At 37.2% G+C, this 21,138-nt stretch overlaps 1 protein-coding gene and 1 pseudogene across 4 annotated transcripts in view; one reads left to right on the top strand and one right to left on the bottom strand.

The window, feature by feature from the left end:
* Positions 1-21,138, top strand: part of Rad51b (RAD51 paralog B) — a 536,305-nt gene that overhangs the window by 119,204 nt on the left and 395,963 nt on the right. The gene's annotated exons all lie outside the window — the stretch shown is intronic.
* On the bottom strand, positions 4,340-4,823 carry LOC106021349 (annotated as a pseudogene).

Here is a 21,138-nt window from a genome sequence, read left to right as displayed (position 1 = left end):
GAATTGGCTTGGGCAGAGTCCCTTGAGCTTCAGATAGAAATGTGGTGGAGAAAAGGAGAGTAGAACACAGACACTAAGGCAATGGCCTGTGGAGGTTGCCTGTTTTGCTCCCTATAGCTAGTGAATCTGAAATGAACCTTCAGAAAAAACAAAAAACAAACAAACAAAAAAAACCTCTGATTAGACAATTTTGTAGATATCTGTTAAGTACTTAGATGCAACAAATGATGATCTCTAGGATCCAACCTAATGTGCTAGTATTCTTTTTTTGTTTTGTTTTGTTTTAGAAGTGTTTTGAGATTTATTTGTTTCTATGTGTGAGTGTTGAGAATTGAACCTGGGTCCTCTGGTAGAACAGCCTGTGTTCTTAACTGAGGAGCCATCTCTCCAGCCTCTGATTTTATTCTTTAAAAAATAAAAAAATAAAAAAAGATTATGTTGAGGGATGGTGCTCGCCTTTAATCTCAGCACTCGTGAAGCAGAGGCAGGTGGGTGTCTGAGTTCAAGGCCAGCCTTGTCTACAGCGTGAATTCAAGGACAGCCAGGGCTACAAAGAAAAACCCTATCTTGAAAAACAAAACTAGCAAAAAATAAAAAAGGGAGGAAAGGAAGAAAGAAAAGAGGCAACGGACTAGCATGTGTGCTTGTGTTGGGAATTAAATAGTGCCATCTTCAGTGTGTTGTTGAACTGCCTCTGGGCATGAAGCAATAAAAGAAATTTACACATTAAATAACAAATGAAACTAGTTGAGTTGTAAGATTCAGGCTTGTTCTTTTTGGTAATGTGTTCACTACTTGTTTACAATTAATCTTATTCTCTGCCATTCTGCTAAAAAAATATAGAATGTCTGTCGTCAAAAACTGATCAACAGGAATCATTAGTTTATGATGCTATTAAAACACTCCTCTCTACTTTACAAGAAACCATTCCTGAATACTCATTTCTAAATACATTTTTGAAGTCAAAAGGAGTTTAGAAGGGAAAATTTCAGGAAATATTATGCATATTTTACACAGTTAGCCAAATCCAAGGTGATCGTATTGCAGCTGTGAGGAGATACTGCTGTGAAATCAAGCAGGCATGTCAGAAGAACCAAACTCATCAGTTGTGTTTGCTCGTTCATTATTGTATACGTGCTGTTAGGTCATCTGGTGAGCTTCAGTCATTCCACTGGGTACTAGGAAAGTTGATACTTTTTCTCTGAATGTTTATTTAAAAAGTTTTTTTACTAGGCTTGTGTCTTATACCCTGTTAAAATATTATCATCAAAATAATAAAAGCACTGCTCTTTATATTTGTACTTTTCATGATGCAAAGGATTAAAACAATACCAGAAATCTTGATTTTGATTCTATACAGTAGTTATTATGTGTGTTCATATAAAAATTCACACTCCATGTGTGTCTTCAGTATTTGCATTACTTTACAAACTGGATTTTAAAATAGATCTTAGTCATTTGTAGTTGTAAATGAAAAATAAAATGTTGGTTGAGGGGTTTAAAACTACACAGTAACCATTGTTATCTTTATTATTCTTTTTCTCTTAGTTAAATATGATTTTTAAGCAGATTAAATTTCTGTGTGCATCATTGCTAGGTGGACAAGAAGGATCTTGAAATGAGAAAAGCTTTTGAAATATTAACAACAATCAGAAGAATGTTATAGTTACACATATTCAGTGGATAAATAGTGAATTTTTAAAAAAAGGTTTGTTTTTATTTGTAGAGGTATTTTGTCTTCATGTAAGCCTGTGTACCGTGTATGTGTCTGGTGCTTGCAGAGGCCAGAAAGAGGGCATCACTACCCTGGAACTGGAGTTACAAGAGGTTTTAGGTCACTGTGTGGGTGCTTGGAACAGAACCTGGTCCTTTCCAAGAGCAGAAAGTGCTTTTAACCACTGATCAACCTTTCCAGCCACAAAAGTGTGAATTTTAATAAACCACAAGGTTATTCTGATGCACACTAACATTTGAGATCCATTTAGGGTTTTCTATTAGGGTATGGCTTCTGGAGTCTTTGTATAAGGCTCTAGATATTGAATGAGGTCTCTGCCTTATTTGGCCAAAATATCTTACAATCTTGTATGAGCTCAGATAAATTTTGTTTCTAGTAAAAATATGTGGAGGTATATTTTGCTTATTCTCTAACAAATAAAGCTTGCCTGGAGATCACAGTGTAGAGCTAGGCACTAGCTAACCATAGAGGTCTGGAGGTCTGAACAGCTGGACAGGAAGAGATAAGAAGGTGGGGTGGAGACAGGAGATTGGCTTTTCAGGCTGAGAAGTTGGCGAGGTAAGAGATGGCTGTGGCTTGCTTCTTTGTCTCTCTGATCTCTCAACATTTACCCAAATATCTGGTTCTGGGTTTTTATTATTAAGTCCAATTAAAACTTAGGCGATAGCCAGGAGTTGGTGGCACACGCCTTTAATCCCAGCACTCGGGAGGCAGAGGCAGGCGGATCTCTGTGAGTTCGAGGCCAGCCTGGTCTACAGAGTGAGTTCCAGGACAGCCTCCAAAACAATACAGAGAAACCCTGTCTCGAAAAACCAAAAAAAAAAAAAAAAAAAAAAAACCAAAAAAAAAAAAAACTTAGGCAATAATGTGCTATTAATGGTCCTTTGCTTGACTTTGCCCAGTTTGCTCTGTGCATTTGCAGTTCAGTTTTCACCCTCAGTCTCCCTTGTGTAGGTGTGTGAGCCCATCACTGTATAGCTCCCTCCTTAGTAATGTTCTGTCCTGAGGATTCCATCCCTTCCTGCCCTTTTAACTCTGAACTTTGCCACCCTAGCAATGGTAAGACAGAATTCTGGCAGTGTTACCATTCTCTGGTATTCTCTAGGTGATTTGAGGCTTAATTTTCATTCTTTTGCAGATCACAACTCTATACCGACTTTTGTTCAATGTGTAACAATAATTCTTTTCGATATTTTTTCCAATTTTGTCATTGTTTGCAGTAACATGACAAATCCAACTTAGGAGTGTTAATGCTTTATTTGTGTATGGGGGCATGTATGCATGCTTGTGGAGGCCTTCCTCAGTGTCAGGTGTCTTCCTCAGTCACTTCTCCATCTTAGTATTTGAGAAAGCGTCTCCCATTATCCCTAGGAGTTCTCTGTCTTCACTTACCAAGTCCTGTAATTATAGATGTACGGTGCTGAGCCAGACTTTTATGTGAGTGCTGGAGATTTGAAATCAGGTCCTTGTGCTTGTGGCGTAGGTGTGACAAGTGAGCCATCCTCCAAGTCCCTTGGTTACTTATGGTTTTGTGATCATGAAGTTATACAGAAACTAATGATATGAGGGAAACAACATTGTACTAGTTTCTTCAAATGACTTCAGGCATTGCAGGAGCTCTGCATGATGCACAATTCATACTGTTATGACAGGAGTATTCAGATCTTGACGGGGCTTTGCCTTCAAACATCTCATAACCTACAAGATTATGTTTATACACATTATAATTGAGTTTATAATATAAATACTCCAAATAGGGGCATAGTGGAATTGTATGAAGATGATGGACTTTGAAATGAGATAGGCTTCATTTAAATGTAAAATCTGTGGCACTGTTGCATTCTATAACCTTTCTTCCTTAGTTTACATCATGTTATATAAATAATAGTAATAATGATTTATGGAACAGTCAAGAAGATTAAGATGAATTTTTTTTGTTTTTTTTAGTTGTGTGTATTTCTTGCATGTATATATATATATACATATATATATGTTAGAAACAATCTTGTTTCACATGTCAATCCCAGCTCCTTCTCCCTCCCCTCCCCTCCCCACCAGGTACCCCAGTCCCCCACCCAATCTCTACTCCAATCACCAAGGAGGGTGAGGCCCTCCATGGTGGATCTCCAGTAACTGTCATTTCATCCAGGGCAGGGCCTAGGCCCTCCCCCAAGAGTCCCAGCTGAGAGAGCCTCCCATATTGTGGCATGGGCACTCAAAGTCTATTTGTATGCCAGGGGTAAATACTACCCAAGGCCCCATATATTATCTAGGCCTCCTCACTGACACCCACATTCAGGGGGTCTGGGTCAGTCCCATGCTTTCCACACAGCCATCAATCTTGAGTCCAAAAGCTCCCCCCTTGTTCAGGTCAACTGTTTCTGTGGGTTAAACCAGCCCACTCTTTTTAACAGTTCTTACTTAGCTTTTATTCATAATCATAAACTTAACTCTACAATCCAGCTAGACTTGGAGGGAAATGAGGAAAATATGGAACCCAAAGAGCAGAGATACAGGGCATTGCAAGCAGATGGGGGCGGTGGTGGGGATGCTCTCCTGAGCTACAGAAGGAATGGTCCAGTGAGTAAGAAGCCCATAAGTCAGAAGAATTAGAGTTGCCCACAGTCGGAAATGGTGATCTTCTTGCTGGTCTTGCCGTTCCTGGACCTGAAACGCTCCATGGCTTCCATCATGTTCATGCCTTCTTTCACCTTCCCAAAGACCACGTTTGCTATCCAGCCACTCAATCTTGGCAGTGCAGAAAAAAAACTGGGAACCATTTGTGTTTGCTCCAGCATTAGCCATGGACAAGATGCCTCAGGATGAAGTTCTTATCCTCAGATTTCTCTCCGTAGATGGACCTGCTACCAGTGCCATTATGGCGTGTGAAGTCACCACCCTGGCACATGAATCCTGGGATAATTCTGTGAAAGGAAGAACCCTTGTATCCAAATCCTTTCTCTCCAGTGATTAGAGCGTGAAAGTTTTCTGCTGTCTTTGGAACTTTGTCTGCAATAGCTTGAAGGAGATGCGGTCCCTAGGGCTCGCCATCTGCCGTGATATTGAAGAACACAGTGGAGTTGACCATGGCTGCAGGAAGAGGCGACGGGACAGCGGCGTCTGCATAGCCTTGACATGTAGAAGAGATTCACTAATTACTGGTTTCTTATCCTTACAGAATGTTTAAGATGGAGAAGCAGTTAATTTTATTACTGTGACAATTTCAGGATAGCATTGACATTTAAATTGTGCCTTGAATGTTGAATAGGATACTGATATACATTATGTGAGTTACATGGATATTCACTTTATTTGCTTCAAAGATTTACTTTATTTTTAATTATGTATATACATGTACATCTGTGAGTGGGCATGAGCATGTGAATGCAGGTATCTGGGCAGACCAGAAGCTGCTGTTGGATCCTCTGGGACTGAAGTTACAAGCATTTGTCAACCTTTCCACATGGGTGCTGGGAACTGAACAATGGTCCTCTGCAAGAACAGTGTACATTCTTGACTGCAAAACCATCTCTCTACTTTTGAGAAATTTCAATGAACATGGGCGAAAACGTTTAACAAGTGGAAATCCTGCATACATATTTATGAAGTTAATATAGTCTAGAACTTTAAGAAAAGCAATTTTAGCTGGGTGTAGTAGTTTATGCCTATTCTCCCAGTACTTGAGAAGCTGAGACAAGAGGAATATTATGAGTTCCAAAGTATTTTTGACTACAAAGTGAGACCCTATCTAAACAAATAAACAAACAACAAAAAAATTTATATCTAGAAAAAAATCAAAGTAGTGGGGAACTAAAAATGAGAAACAATAAATGTCTAAATGATAATAAAAGTGCACTTTCTAGGCAGTTCCTGTTGGCTGCCATGACTAACACAGTTGGGAATGCCTATGGGAATTCCTGTGAGCTGGTGTTTTCTGAGCTACCTTCAAGGCTGCTCTCTTTGAGAGCTCAGCTGATGGTTCCATTAATGAGTTGTTTTTCTGTCTTACCTGTTTCCTGCCTGGTTCTCTCCTTTTCCTGTATGATTGATTCTCTAGGTTTTCTGAAGGGGAATGTAGGAACCTTCCAGAAGATTTCCTTGACTCAGGCATGTTTATTTAATGTGAGTGCTGTCACGGGCTTTGTGGAATTGCACCTAACGTGCTTTCTATGCTTCTAAAGGTATGGTGTTCTAAACTTGAGTGTCTGATCTCATTGAGGTTAAGATCTGTCTTTAGATTTTCTTTGGTCTTTTGAGGCTGTAGCTCAGTGGTAGAGCATTTGAGTAGCAAGCACGAAGCCCTGGGTTCAGTATCTAGCACTGAGTGAAGAAGAAAAAAGAAAGATTACTTTCCTCTTTTAATATTTCTTGTACTATTAAGAATCAGTGGCTTTCTTGGCCTGTTTGGGCCATTTGTTCAGTGGGTAACTCATCTGACCTTTGATTTAATATTGTTTGGTTTGTTTTCTGAAGCTGTGTAGTAGTTTAGAAGACATAATAGGGTTGTTTCCTCTGACACCAATAAGACCAGAAATGAGATAGATAAAATTCAGATGTCAACCTTGAAGTGTGAGATTCGATGTTTTAAAAAGAAGTTCTTGTTTGTGTCTGGTACTAATCATTTAGGAATCTGTCTATCTGCCTCTCTAAAATGCTCATGCTTGAAGTCCTCTTGGAGATGTACTAGAATGACTTGAGGTTCATAAGCTGAGAAGATTGTGATATTCAGTCATGAAAATGTTTTATTTCTCTACTTAAGAGTTTTGTATTCAGAGTTCCATCACCAAAGACTTTGACTTTGTTTTCTTATTACATTTACTCATGATTTTAAATATTCTTTTTTTAGTAAGAGTTATTTTTATTACATAACAAAATTGATGTAGAAAGATTGGTTTTTATAGGTAGATTTATAGTTAGCTTTCCTAACTTGTTAAAGTAGTTTGTAAATTTCCTTGTGTTTTTCCACTGCACACATGCAGTGGAAATTCTTTTGGTTCAGACCTCATAATGTATCATTTTAAGTATGTATAATGATAATGGTGTCTTGTTTGTCCCTATATGTAAAAGACCCCTAACAGAGCTTTTCATGTTAGAAAGTTTTGTTGTTCTTTTCTTAAGTAATAATTCATTGTTTCATTAATGTCTTTCTAACTGTAGTGATAAATCACACGTGCTTTTGCTCTTATTCTGCTAATGTACAACATGTATTAATAGATTTTCTAGCATTGAACCACTCTTATGTTCTCGGATAAAATGAGTTGTCGGGGGATTTCTGTTGTAATTAGTTTTTAGGAATCTACAGCACAGCTTTGTACCTTTACAGATCATAGAGTGAGTTGGTAGCTATGATGGTTGATTTCAGTCATCAGCTTAGTGGGATCTGGAGTCAGCTTGGAGTGGAGTCTTAGCGAAGGCTTAATGAGGTTGGATCGGCATGTGGGGCACTTGTATTGACGGCTTCATTGATCTGTGAAAGTCTATCCTGGTTATGAGCAGGCTCCCAAGCTGTATGAGCAGAATGGACACTGAGCACTAGCGCACACTTACTGCCCTTGTCTTCTGACTGGGGATGTAATGTGACTCTCTTCATGAAAATTTGTTTAGCCCATCTTTACCCAGTATTTCTAAGAGGTCCTTTCTTGTTATCTGTGGATATCTCATTTTAAAATGGTTTCATAATGTTAATAACATTAATGATCAAGAAATAATTTACCCAGTCTTATATTGATGGACATTTCAGATGATTTTAGTATATTTCTGTAACAAAAAGCTGCAATGATAATAATTTCATAAAATAGCACTAGTGATCTCATAAATTCCTGGGCTGCCACACTATTAATTTTTGTACTTATTTTTGAGGTTTCTTGTGTTGCCCAAGGTATCTTCAAATTGTTCTGTTTCTAATTTTTTAAAAGTGACTATATTTCACATATAGTAAAATTCATCATGGTAAAGTATTCCTTTCAGTCTGGAAATATATTCAGTTCAGTGGATAGAGTGCTTGCCTAGCATGCACAAAATTATGGTATAAAACCAGTATAGTGTTGAACACCTGTAATCCCAGTACTTGGGTGATGGAGGCAGGAAGATCGGGAGTTCAAGGTCACCCTTGACTACATAGTGAGTTTGAAATCTCAAGTACATACATAGTGTGTGTGTGTGTGTGTGTGTGTGTGTGTGTGTGTGTACCTGTATATATTTGTGAAACTGCCAGATTTTTCCCCTCAACACCAGTACCATTTTACATTCCTACTATCAATATATAAGAGTTTCAGCTTCCCTAAATTTTTTTCACCTTTAGTTTTTAACCTTTCTATTCACTCCCTGTTCCCTTCCAGCTTCTTGAACATCCGAAATGAGTGCCTGGCTCTCATTCATGGCTCCTAAAATTCAAAACAAAACAAAACAAAACAAAACAGATATAGCTTCTAGTCTGGTGTAGTGGTGTACCTGTAGTCCCAGCACTCAGGAAACTTAGGCAGGAAGACTGTCATGAATTAGGACAGTTTGCGCCAGGCTTGCAAAAAAGCAAAAAACAAAATAGTAGCAACTAAGAAAGGAAAAGGGTGCTGGGTGTAGTACTGGCTCATGCCTGTAATTCTAGCACTTGGGAGGGTGTGGTAGGAGATTGGACAGTTTAGACTATTGTTAGTGAACTCCAAGAAGCCTGGATTGCCAAATGAAATACGCTCAAACAAAATGGAAAGGAGCAGTGTTGCAATGGCCATCCTATCGAGTGTGAATTTTGGTTTGCATTTTAATATTGACTGATGGCAGATTTTCTAGATCTTAATTTGTGTATCTTTTTTTGGAGAAATATTTATACAGTTTATCTATACTTGGTCCTTTTTCCTTTTGTTATTGAATTCAAAACATTCTTTATAGAAATATTTATATGATGATGATAGATATTTCTGAAATATGCTTCAGTGAGAAAAAAATCCTAACTTGTAATAGAAAAATGATCACATGACACATACTTTTTAAAAATTACAGAATATAACTGGAAATAGGAAAAAAGAAAAGGGAAATTAAACAAATGAAGTAAATGCAAATTAGAATGATGAGATATTATTCTTATGTCTTATGTTTAAAAAACTTGATGTCTTTTATGGATGTATATGGAATGACATGCTCAGATAATTTTGATGGTAGGAATGGAAGTGAGGACATTTGATGGAACCTATAAAGTTTGACACATAACTGAAGCAACATTTTTATTTTTTGGATGTTTAGTTTTTTTTAATAAACAAAGCCAAAGCCTGGTAAGTGTACAACTGGGTGGTTCTCTTGGCCCCGTTGAGGTATATCTCCACATCTTATTATTTTCATGTACTAAGTACAACAATGTTCACCCTTGCCTCTAATAAATCTGGACTCAACACAGAGGATGACTGCCTTTATTAAGTTTCATATCTTAAGGGATACAATAGTAAGATACAAGACTTTGTAAAAAGCATGATAACAAGTGAGCTGGGGTGATATATCCCAGAACCCCAGAGGCTGAGGCAGGAGGATCATGATTTCAAAGCCAGCCTGGAGAAAAGTAAGTTTGTTAAAAATTTCTACAAACATACAAGATTCATGAAACATATGTAGAGAAATGAATGAAAACCAACACCCATCACACTAACAGACATAGCCTTCTGAGAATGCAATAAGGTTGATACACTCTTTTTTATGTAGTTCTGAGTCAGTCAGCCTGTCTGTCTGTCTGTCTGTCTGTCTGTCTGTCTGTCTGTCTCTGTCTTAGATAATCTAGAATGGATATCAAGAATGAATATATATTGCTTGATAACTAGTAAAATGCCTAAAATTTATGAGCAGTATATTTTCACACAGATTGAAATGATGATTATGACATGGTGAGAATTTTCCCCCCATATGGTTCTGGCATTTTCTTTACTTGCAAATGTGTTGGCAGTTGTGGACCAGCTTTGTGATGAACTATTTTAAATCCTAAGAATTACAACAAAGAAAACATGGAAGCAGAGAATACCAGTAAATCCTGATGTGTTTTGCTAGCTGCTCACTAGTTCATTTAATAGCTGTAATGGCGACCTTGCTTTTCTTCTTTGTTCCCTATAGCCCCAATTTTACTCCTTTTTAAGCTCCTCTAGATATTTCTTTATTGATGGGGTGAATGCTGGGTTATTTAAGCAGTTCCCTTTCATTCTGTCCCACTTTGAAAACATCACTTTTCCATTCCAGTATGTTGTGCATTTTATTTATTGTTTTTAAACTGGAATTTCCCAAAATATCTCATTGCCTTTTAATCATGGCCTCTTTAATTATAATGGAATTTTTGTGTTTTGTCCAGGATGGATATTTTACTTTCCTCTGTCATATGCTGTCACACTGCTTTTGAGGGCATTTCAGAGACTTGCCCACAGTCCTTGTCACCCGTGTTTCTCTTTGGAGACTTTTAGTATAAGGGAGAGAATGGCATATTAATAAAACAGTAACATTATGTCCTTTATGAGTTTAAATGGATGCTTGATAATTTAGCAGTTTGTCCTTTAATTTCTTAATATCTTTATCTGTACAGCAGAAGCAATATCTCTTTACGGTCTTTGTATTTTTCTCTTCTCTTAGGTGAATTTATTTATTTCTATTCCTTTTTGGTATTTGAGACAGGATCTACTGTAACCTAGACTGACCATGAATTCCTGATCCTCCTGCTTCCCCCTCCCAAGTGCTGGAATTACAGTCATGTGTGTCACCATGCTGTCTGATTTTGCTTTTTCATTTTTAAGGCATTATGCTTTTCACCAAATCATGATGTTGCATAGTTGCATAGTCCTTGTGGCCCCTAATGTCTTTTGTTAATTCACGTATTATTTGCATCTAGTATGGGATCTTCAGTGTATTGGCTCCCAGCAATTCTGTGCCTTTCCTGGAGACACTTTTCCTGAAAGAGCTATATAACCATATAGCTGATCTTTGTATTATGTATAATTCTCTGCTCAACCATTACCTTAATAGGAAAGTTTTGTTATGCATCTTTTTCTAGAAAATAATATTCTTCAATTATTTATATATTGTTTTATTTTTCATATCACTCATACGACTTATACTCCAGTGTATATATAATATATATAGTATGTATACATATATTTTTCTTGTTGAATTCTGTCTTTTTCTCTCATATATAAGATCTGCAAGCTCAAATATTTTGTTTTGTTCAGTCCTTTGCCTCCAGTTTCTTACCAGATTTATATGACCTCTTTGAATGAATAAAAACTGTTACACTTACGAATGCATAAGTAAAGGAATGTCATATCCTTTATAAAGTTGTTAGGGAAATGCAATGAAAACCTTGGTGTTGTCTGTTGCTTTAGTTACCTTTCTTGTAGACATGACCACCACCCAATGCTAACAACTCAAAAGAGGAACCTTTTGTTTTGACTTTTGGTTTCGGAAGGTTCAGTCCATCCTAGTAAGGAAGGCATGGCTGAGCAAACCATATCATGATTGAGAGGAAGCAGAAAGAGTCATGTTGGTACTGGAATAACCTTCTACTTTTCCCACTTTGTTGAGTCTAGGCCCTTAGACCATGGGATAGTTCTCTCCATTTTCAGTCTGGGACTTCTCACCCCCTTTACTTCTCTCTGGAAGAGTCCTCAACAGACACTCCCTGAGGTGTGTCTCATCAGTCTTGTAGGTGATTCTAAGTGTAGTAAAGTTGACAGTGTTGATTAGCCATCACAACCTTCACTAGTGATTTATATAAATACCAAAAATGTTGGTTACATGATAATGTTACTCAGAATTTTTTAATGTTTTATGTGTATGTATTTTGCCTGCATGTATGTCTGTGTACTACTAACACATATGAGGCCAATGGAGACCTGAGATGGCATTAGATACCTTGGAACTATAGTTACAGATAGTTTTGAGTCATCATGTGGGTTCTCGGAATTGAACCCAGGTCCTTTGAAAGAACAAACAGTGCTCTTAACCACTGAGCCATCTCTCCAGCCCTTACTCAGAATTTCCAATACAAATTTGCAAGATTTGAATTTGTATTGGTATTTTATAGTTGGGAAAATTGAGGCACAATATTTGATTAAAATTTAGAGAGAGTATTTTTGGGTTTCAAATGTTTGCAATGTTCTTGAACTGTAGCTCTTTTTATTCTGTTTCTCTGAAAGAAATAAAAGGAATGAAGGTTGGTTTGTGGAAATGTAACAAATGAACTAGCTTAGAAATCTGAGGAGGAGTTTGACACTAAGTTGGGGGACAGAAATCTAAGCAGAGGGAATACCATGAGTATCAAGATGAATCAGGGTTGTGCATGTGCACCCATGGGAAGGAATCTTGTCTGTACCAAATTGTTTAATATGGTAGCCACTCAACACAGACAGGTTAGAAAGACTCCAGATAATCAGTATATAAAATTATAAAACAGCAAAAAACAAGTTTAAAATTTCCCAAATTTTAGACATTAAAAATGGGGTTGGTTATTGCCATTCTAAGCTGACTCAGTCTAAAAGGCTCACTAGGCTTTTGCTTATGCATGTAAGTTTCAATGGACTTGGTGGAATCCGGATGCAAAATCCTAAGTCTTAGCAGGCTAGCAGGCTTGCAGAATCTGTGAATATAGACTAAGCAATTATCTGTTGTCCTTTTTCCCTTCTCCTATCTCGGCTTTGAACCTTTATATTGGTTACCAATTATGTAATAAAGTGATATTACCTAATATGGATCTATAGTTATCTTCACAAAATAGGCAGACGTTTATATACTTTACCCACTATTGAAATTTCACACAAATCCCCCACCCTCCGAGAGACTGGCTTTGTTTCCTCAGATTACATCATTAAGAGTATAGATGGATGTGTCCAGTGTCATGTAATGGTGAAGTGATAGAGCCCGTATGCAGTCTTAGAAGTTCTGGTGCCATAAGTAAGTATTACATGATTTTGACAATAAGACTGTGCCTTCTCTAGGGTAAAGTAATTTGAAATTCTTATGACCAAGTTGAGAGGAGTTCAGGTGAAAGTCAGGGGAGGGCTTTGAGAAGTGATTGTTTAGGGAGCAATGATTGGGTCTTAATGTCATTGGCAGTCTCCAGAGCCCTCTGGGAGTAAGAGTAACACAGTGAAAGGTGTCTGGGAAGGCTTCGGAAGCTGGCTGGATTAGCTTGGATCATTGTTTGATGAAGTATCACAGGCTAAAATGCCAGTGCTTGGACTTTGTTAGTACAGAAAGATTTAGGGGTAGATCAAGATACATTTTGAAGAGAGAGTACCTTAAGTTGGCACTAATTTCACTACTTTTACCATCACTCATCTTAAAATGTTCTGGCTTCTACTCAGGATTGATTGTATCATCTTTTGGACCTGTAACATGTTGTTTTCTGGTATTCCCAGTGTGGTCAATCAATCTTCACTACTTTTATGGACTTTGTCTGCCTGATGTGTTAAGTTACGAGGACTTTGAGAACTGATTGATTCTTTTTTTTTCTTTTCTTTTTTTAGTGCTTTGGACAAATTAAGATCTTAAGTCATTGTTGAACCAAGCTATTTTCAGCCATTCTTTCTTATTCTGTTATTTAGTAAATTATTAATGTTTTGGTGTTTGCATATGTGTGGTATGTTGCTTTACTGTCTGCACAGTGGCTACATCTGAATCTATTGCTTTTCATCGACTGACTTTGACTCCTCAATCACTGGTCAGCTGCTTGGGCCAAGGCCTAGTGGGCCTTCTGCATCCTAACAGAACCACCTCTGCCTGCAGCCAAATGTAATTTTAACTAAGTCTATATCATTCTATTTTACCAATGAAGTAAAGAGTCAGATGCTGGGGTGAAAACTTGCTAGCTCAGAGAGGCAGAGAAGCAACCAGCTGACCTTCCTCCTTAACCAGTGACCCAACAAGAGAGAGTCTCTTCTGCTGTCCCTAACCAGAAAAGACCACCAAACTCAAAGTCCCTCCTTACTACTATCTGTGCATTTCTCTATCCCTTTTCCAGACTCCCTCTCTCTATGACTTCTTCCTATTAGTTGCTGGCTCCACTTCCTGACTCAATGTTTTATTTAATTAATACAAACTCAGGGTTCACAGTGGGACCAAATACCCTGCAACGGTGGTACATGTTGTGCATGCATCTTTGTGTGTGGCCATGTGTGCAGATGTGTATGCACACGTGTTCTTGTGTGTATGGAGGTCCACACAAATGACTATTCTTTGACTGCTGACTCTCTGCAGACTCTCTCAATCTATTTGGTTGTTTCTGGCCCATTTCTGCTTTTCTTTCATTCTAGCTCAGGTGTCTCCTAAATTTTTGCAACAACTGGGTAGTGACTATTATAATTTGACTTTGTTTTTCTTCTACTTTCTCTAATCCATCCTGCCTAAAATATCTAGCATACTTTCTTTTCAATGTTGCTGTGGTAATTTCACTGTTTTCCAGTGGCTGGCCATGGTTTACTGAGTCACTAAAAGCTATCCCTTCCTCGTTAGAGCCTGTCTTTCTGCAGCTCTGGGACAGGAATTGTCTACATATGTGACATTTCTGTGAGTTTAAAATGATCTATGAAACATGGAGCAAATTCTTGCTTAAATATTATTAGGTTCTTTCCCAGCACTGTGAAAATATGTCCTTGGAGCATTTTCTTCTGGGCAGCTTCTGCTATGAGCACTTAGTCTAAAATCATATTGGATTAATTTAGGGAAATGTAGAGTTTGGCAGATTTATAGCATTTAAGTATATATTGTAAAATTTAGGTTTCATGCAAGGGATGGCCCAGCTTAAGCACAATTTATTAACATAGTTTGTCAGTTAAATAGTAACAGAAGTTCAGAAAGTGTTAATTATGTGAGTGACTATGTTCATTTTGCTTGATCTCCTGGGTGAAAAATTTTAGATGTATAAAATAGGAAAAATTCAGAGGCCCTGGGGTAATACTTTTAAATTTCGACGTCTTGCTAATAATGGGAGAAGTATATTGGAAGGTTGTGATTTTAGTGAATGGATTGTTTATTCTCTGCTGATTACTTTAACTAGTTATCTGATTGCTCTTCGGGATAGCTTAGTTTATTACCATGACATGTCTACCTTACTTACCAATAATCAATTCCTATCTGAAGTCTGTAAAGAGTGCTGTGTTTAAACCTCAGCTTAGGATGTTTTACTTTATTTTTACATTCTTGAGCGAAGTGAATAAAATTTTGTTTTTATACACATGAGTTCATTTCCTCACTCCTATACTCAGTCCAGTTTCTAAGGGCTTTCTGATTTATAGGCTCTTGAAATTTTTTCCCTTACAATTTAAATTTAAGTAATTAGCTTCTTCCTAATTTGGAACTTCAATATGAAAACAGTTGTGTTTGGTTTGGCACTGAACCAGGCATCTCACTGAGTGAGGTCATGAGTCTCAGGCTTCAATGATCACAGGAGCAGGCCCCAAGCAGCATCCTTGGCACATGGAGGAACAGAAAACAGCTTTACTACTAGGATTGAGTCCCCTTGGCATCTCTTTAACTGCAGCTGTGTTCTGGCTTACTAATTCCAGTTTAAATAACTGGACTCTGAACCTGCGTTCATTGTGATTGAAGAGTTTATATGTTTATGGAGACAGACGCAATTTGTTAAGAGCTATAAATGCTGTAAAATTTGTTGATTAAGTTGTATGTAGACAAATTTCTAGAGGGAACAGTTTCCTAAAAATTCCAGTTCACTTACCCACAAAAGTATTCTGGCCTTTTCTTCTTATTTTCCATAATTTTCTGCCAAGAATAGTAAACATTTTCTTGCAAAACGTGGACACTAAAGGTTAGAAGCATTCAGAGTTTTATCAGTTACAGCGTGCTGTCACAAAGCTCAGTAAACACATAGAGATGTCTGCATCCATACTTGGAGAAGTAGTTGGAGCCAACAGAGGTAATTTCTTTCAGACAGTATTCTAGAGAGTGTCCCTTTGTTTATTGTAATGGGCATGATGAATTGCTCAGCCTACATTTTCATTTATCAAAACATTTCAGGGAAGTGTGTGCTTTTAGGCTGAACAGAAAGAGGCAGAGAAAGAGGGGAGAGATTAATTTGGTTTATAGATTCTGCTATATAAATTATACTAAGAATGAGACTACTAATTTAATATTACATGGTTTAATATTTTAATATTATCATGGTTTATTAGATAAACTATGAACTTGGGGGACAGCATGTTTTGTGGCATCCGCAAGGTAAAAGTAGTTGTACATTTAAAAGATGCTGTAACAAATAAACAAAACCCAAGAGGAGTAAGCCAAAAAGACTACATAGAGGATGAGCCAGTCATGCTGGTGGTGCAAATCTTTAATCCCAGCACTTGGGAGGCAGAGATAGGTGGGTTCAAGGCCAGTCTGGTCTACAGAGCTAGTTCCAAGACAGCCAGGGCAATACAGGGAAACTCTGACTTGGAGGGGAAAACAAAATAGAACAGAATAACCCCCCAAAACAACAAAAATAAGAAAACAAAACAAAAAGTTATAAATAAATAAAAACAAGACTATATAGAAGAAATCTTTAAATACTAAATTATTTTTGTTTGCCCTTTAAGAAAATTTCCCCTTGCCCCATTCTAACTATGTCATACATTTTTTGTTTTTGGTGGTGGATAAGTGCAAAAATATATATTTGATAGTGAATGTGTAAGATCCAGTGTGAAGCTCCACATATTCAGATTGCTGTTCTAAATGTAATGAAGTTAATTGAGGTGTATGTATTTTGGCCTTGGTTAATTTCAGTGTTTGATATTTTTTATTTGTGAGTTTTTTATTATGAAGTTTATAAAAATAAAAAGGAATACTTGCTAATCTCTGTTGTCAGTATTATTTTATTTGACAGCAATGTTGGGCTGACTTATGAAGCTTTAGTAACGAATAAATTCTGTGCCTTTTTATGAATGTCTTACAGTGATACTTTTACTTAATGGCTGTCCTTTCCTATTGTGGTATTGAAATTAACCTGTTGATTGTGAAGATTAGTAATTTGGGTTATAGTTCAGTTTTCATTATGGTTAAAGTGTTTTGTCAGGGACACAGCTGGCTCTCCCCTCCTCACACCACTGTCAGTTGATGGAGAAATATTACTTTGTATGTATGATTGTTGTAAATATTTAAAAGCTCATTTATTCATTTTTACATTTGGTGAACCTGATAAATTTGGAGATTTACCCATTTCTGAGCAAATCATTTGGAGTTTTTTCAATCTTCCTTTTAAGCTCAGTGTTCTATTTTAAGCATGGCTGAAGTGACTTCCATCACATTTATACTTGTATCTTTTTGTCTTTGTACTAACACAGCACAGCATACAGAGCCAAGGGAACAGTATTGTGTAGTCTTGTATAAACTCAAGTGAATCATCTAAAATGCCTTTAGAATATTTAAGTGGTATTTCCCTTCTAATTAAAAAAGGCTATTCTATAAAAGCCATATGTATTAGGGGGAAATGGAACGAAATTCATATAATTAAAACCTGCTAACTGAGACTCATACATTTTACTTTATTTGCTTTACTTTGGGTATCTAAGATAGAGATATGTGCCCTGTAAATGTGAGTGAGCCAAGCAGGAGTGAAACATATCCCTGAAATCCCAACATTCAGTATGCAGAGGCAGGTGTCTCCTAAGTTCAAGGTCAGCTGGGGCTACATAGTGAGGTTTTGTCTCAATAACAAAATTAATTAAAAGCAAAGTAAAATGAGCTTCTGATAGTGACTGCAAACGTAATTCAGAAGTATGCAATTCATGCAAGAGTGAATTTCTTCTCTGTGTGCTGGAGGATAGAGAGGCAGGCACTTGGTGAGGAGGGCAGGTGTGTGGAACAAAAACACACTCCTGAAATGACTGTGTATTGATCTGAATGGGAGGTGTAACATCCACTGAGTTTTACATCTAACCCTGTGTGGTATTTCAATTATAAGAATGAATAAGAAAGACAAACTTTAACAATTAAAACATAGAATGTTTTTAACACTGCTTATTCATCTGAAGGAATCAAATCCTAACCCCTAGCCCTTCATGGACACTGCATTTTTGAGAGATGGTGTGAGGGTTAGTTTTTGCCAACTGGTCCAAATGAGTCAGTCAGTCACCTGAGAGGAGGGAACCCAGTTGAGGAATGCCTCCATCAGACTTGCATATGGGCATATTTATGCACCATTTTGTTGATTGGTGTGGGGGCAGAATAAGCAACTGTGGGTGATATCACCCTTGGGCAGGTGGTCCTGGGTTGTGTAAGAAAGCAAGTTAAACAAGCCATGGAGAGCAAGCCAGTAGGCAGAATTTTTCCATGGTCTCTGCTTCAGGTCCTGTCTGCATTTTCCCACCTTGAGTTCCTGCCTTGGCTTCCTTCAGTGATGGGTTGTGACCTGGTAGCTATAAGATCAGATAAACACTTTTCTTCTCCTAAGAGCTTTCGGTCAGGGTTTTTTTTATCACAACAACAGAAACTAAGCTAGAAAAATGGTGTGCCCCATGTGGTTAAGAGCAGGGGCTCTAGGTAGGGAGCCCGGCACAGCTACAGTCCAGATACTGTCAGATAGCTGGTCCGCTAGCTCCTTAATCTTAGACTCGTTTCTTCTTCACTCTCTGATTTGCTTTGCTCATCTGTAGACTGGCTGTGTTTTCTTCTTGATAAAAATAGCATGCACACATGGTGTTGTTGTTAAAAATAGCTCAGTGTATGAAAATGCTCAGCATGTCATCAGCCCAGAATGTGAATTCTTGTCCACCAATCTGTTTTTAGTCATCCATTGAAGACACACTTTTATTGAGCATCCACAAAGACAGTGAGTGTTTAGGAGATAGGTGAGATGATGGGAGAAAAAAGAGGTCTCTTCTGTTCACTGCAACCTTGGTAGAGGGATGCAGTGTGATATGTGGCAGTGTTTGAAGAGGAACAAGAACTGGTCTTTTCCCCTCCAGTGCTGGGAGTGGAGCCCAGAATCTATACATGCTGCGCCAGCTCTCTATTTCTGAGCTGCACCCAGCCCCAAGTAGGGAGTTTTTCTTAGCCTTTAACAATTGTTTCACTTTTATGTGATACCATTTATAATTCTAAAAAAATCCTTATTTTTATAGACATTTTAAAATTCTTCACACGATATATCCTCTTTTCACATCCTTGCCTTATTTTATGGTCTGGCAATTCTCAGTTTCTATCTTAAGTCATTGTTTTTGCCTGTCTTAGACATTTCTGTATTCCTAACAGCCACTTGGTGTGATTCATTCAAATGCTTTCTGGAGCAACTGATTGAGTGACAGGGGCCAGCCACACTGATGAAGATGCTAAGATGTCAGCTCCTGCTGCTCTCTCTTTACAGTTTATTTTATTCATATTTCTTTACAGTATTTTAAATGCTCACTCACTCACGTGTGGAAGGCACACACGGCACATGGCACTGCACATGTGTGGAGGCCAGAGGACAAGTTGCAGGGGTCAGCTCTCTCTTCATACCACCTGGGCTCGAGGGATTGAACAGGACTTGTCGGCAGCAAGAGCCCTCACCTGCTGAGACATCTCATTACCCCTACTCTTGAAAGGGTTTTAAAAGGCATAAATTTGTAGAAAGATAATAGTGTGGGGCTGCAATAAACCAAATGCCAGTATAGTTCATGATGTGTATAGTCAGGGAAATTTCCTGGGGTATTATATGGTGGTAAGAAATGGAAATAAGTAGCATTTTCCACTTTCCAGAATATGAATAGTCAACATGGACAATTGAGGTCATTGGGAAGAGGTGTGCCGCAGAATGCTGTTATATAGTGTTTCCTTCAAACAGATGCAACTGTTACAAATGCCTGCCAGCAAAATAAGAGGAAAGCAGAGTAGCATGAGAAGCAAGTGATAAGTTTACTCATTCTCTTTGATATCATTTATATAATTGTACATTTATAGAATTTCATTTTTGCTGGTATCTGTATTTAATAATTAATTTAGAAAAGTTTGAAAATATGACAGTTAGGATCCATGAACCCAGTACATCTAATTACCTTCATCTCTATGTGATTCCTGCTAGTAATTTCAGTACTAGCAGTTGTACTAAGGAAATCACCTAACCATTGTAGAAAGCACAAAGATATTCCAGGTGGCGTTATTAATAACAGTCAAGAAACTGGAAGCAACCCAATTATTTAAAGTGAATTGTGGTTAAATAAATTCATTGGAGTGCTCCCCATAATTAAAAGTGACTTCTTTGAAGTAACAGCAGGAAAATGCCATAAGGTTAAATGAAAACAAAAAAATAAAAATGAAAAAGAATGTCAAATATCTACTTCCTATAAAATGGCAACATTTGTTCGTACACATGTTAATAGAAGAAGTAAATGTTAGTGTTTAAATATTGTAAGAACATGACTTTGTCTTCTTTATTCTCATCTAAATTTCCAGTAATTAGTGTTCCTCATGTATAATAATATCTTTTGATCATAAAATGAAATTCTAGTATCTCTAGTTTTTGCTGCATTTAGTGATATTATCAAATATATATGCATTTTAATTTCAGAAATTAATTATTTTAATCTAACATCCAAGAAAATATAAACAAACTGAATTGGCTTTTTAATAGATTAATATCTAATTCATTTCCCTAGATTTTATGTATAAGCTATTATAGATTTCCATAGTGGATTTATAATTTATATAGAAATGCTACTTAATTTTTTTAAATCCATAAGTGCTATTTTAAAACTGTATTGTATTGTTAGTTGCCCCTTAAGAAAATTGAAGGTGTGTGGTTCTAACACAGCCTGGGTACTATGAATTCTACATTCCTGTTTAATCTGTGGGTGGCTAAAACTTTATTTGCATTTATAGCTTGTCTCATTTTGTGAAGGAATTTCTCAGATCTTTTCAAATTATCTTCAAAAAAACAGATAATCTAATTTCACACACTTCTAGAAAATAGTTTTAACTATGCTCTTTGTCCTTTTTAGTCAATAACAGGTTAATTTTGGCAGACAAGCTAAGCTTCTGTATAATTTTCCCCTTCAAGATTAAGATGTGATGAAACAAATACCCGTAGCACATAGCGTAGAAGGAAATGCCTTCTTGATGACTTTTTAAAGGCACTAATTTAAACGTCAGAGCAAGCCCCCCATAAGCTTTTCTTCATCCCAAAGTTGTAATATCTCGTCCATTTTATTGACTTGCTGTGGACAGGTTTCAACAGGGATTTGTTTTAAAAGTAATTCTTAGTGTTTTTATAGAGAAGAAACAGGAGTATTTCATGATCTCCTAAGTCCAGTGTTCTTCCCTTCTGGGAACTCCTCTCGCTTTTTTGTTTTGTTTTGTTTTTCATGTACTGTGTTTATTAACCTTTAGAATCACTTGACTTTTTGTTTGTCTTGATGATTCTCTCTATGTGAAATACGATCATCTTTTTGAGAGACTTGCATGGGGGGGGCAGTTGAAAA

The sequence above is a fragment of the Mesocricetus auratus genome, unplaced genomic scaffold, assembly GCF_017639785.1.
Source record: "Mesocricetus auratus isolate SY011 unplaced genomic scaffold, BCM_Maur_2.0 Super-Scaffold_15014, whole genome shotgun sequence".
In the NCBI taxonomy this organism is placed as follows: Eukaryota; Metazoa; Chordata; class Mammalia; order Rodentia; family Cricetidae; genus Mesocricetus; species Mesocricetus auratus.
This window is presented reverse-complemented; position numbering and strand designations above follow the sequence as displayed.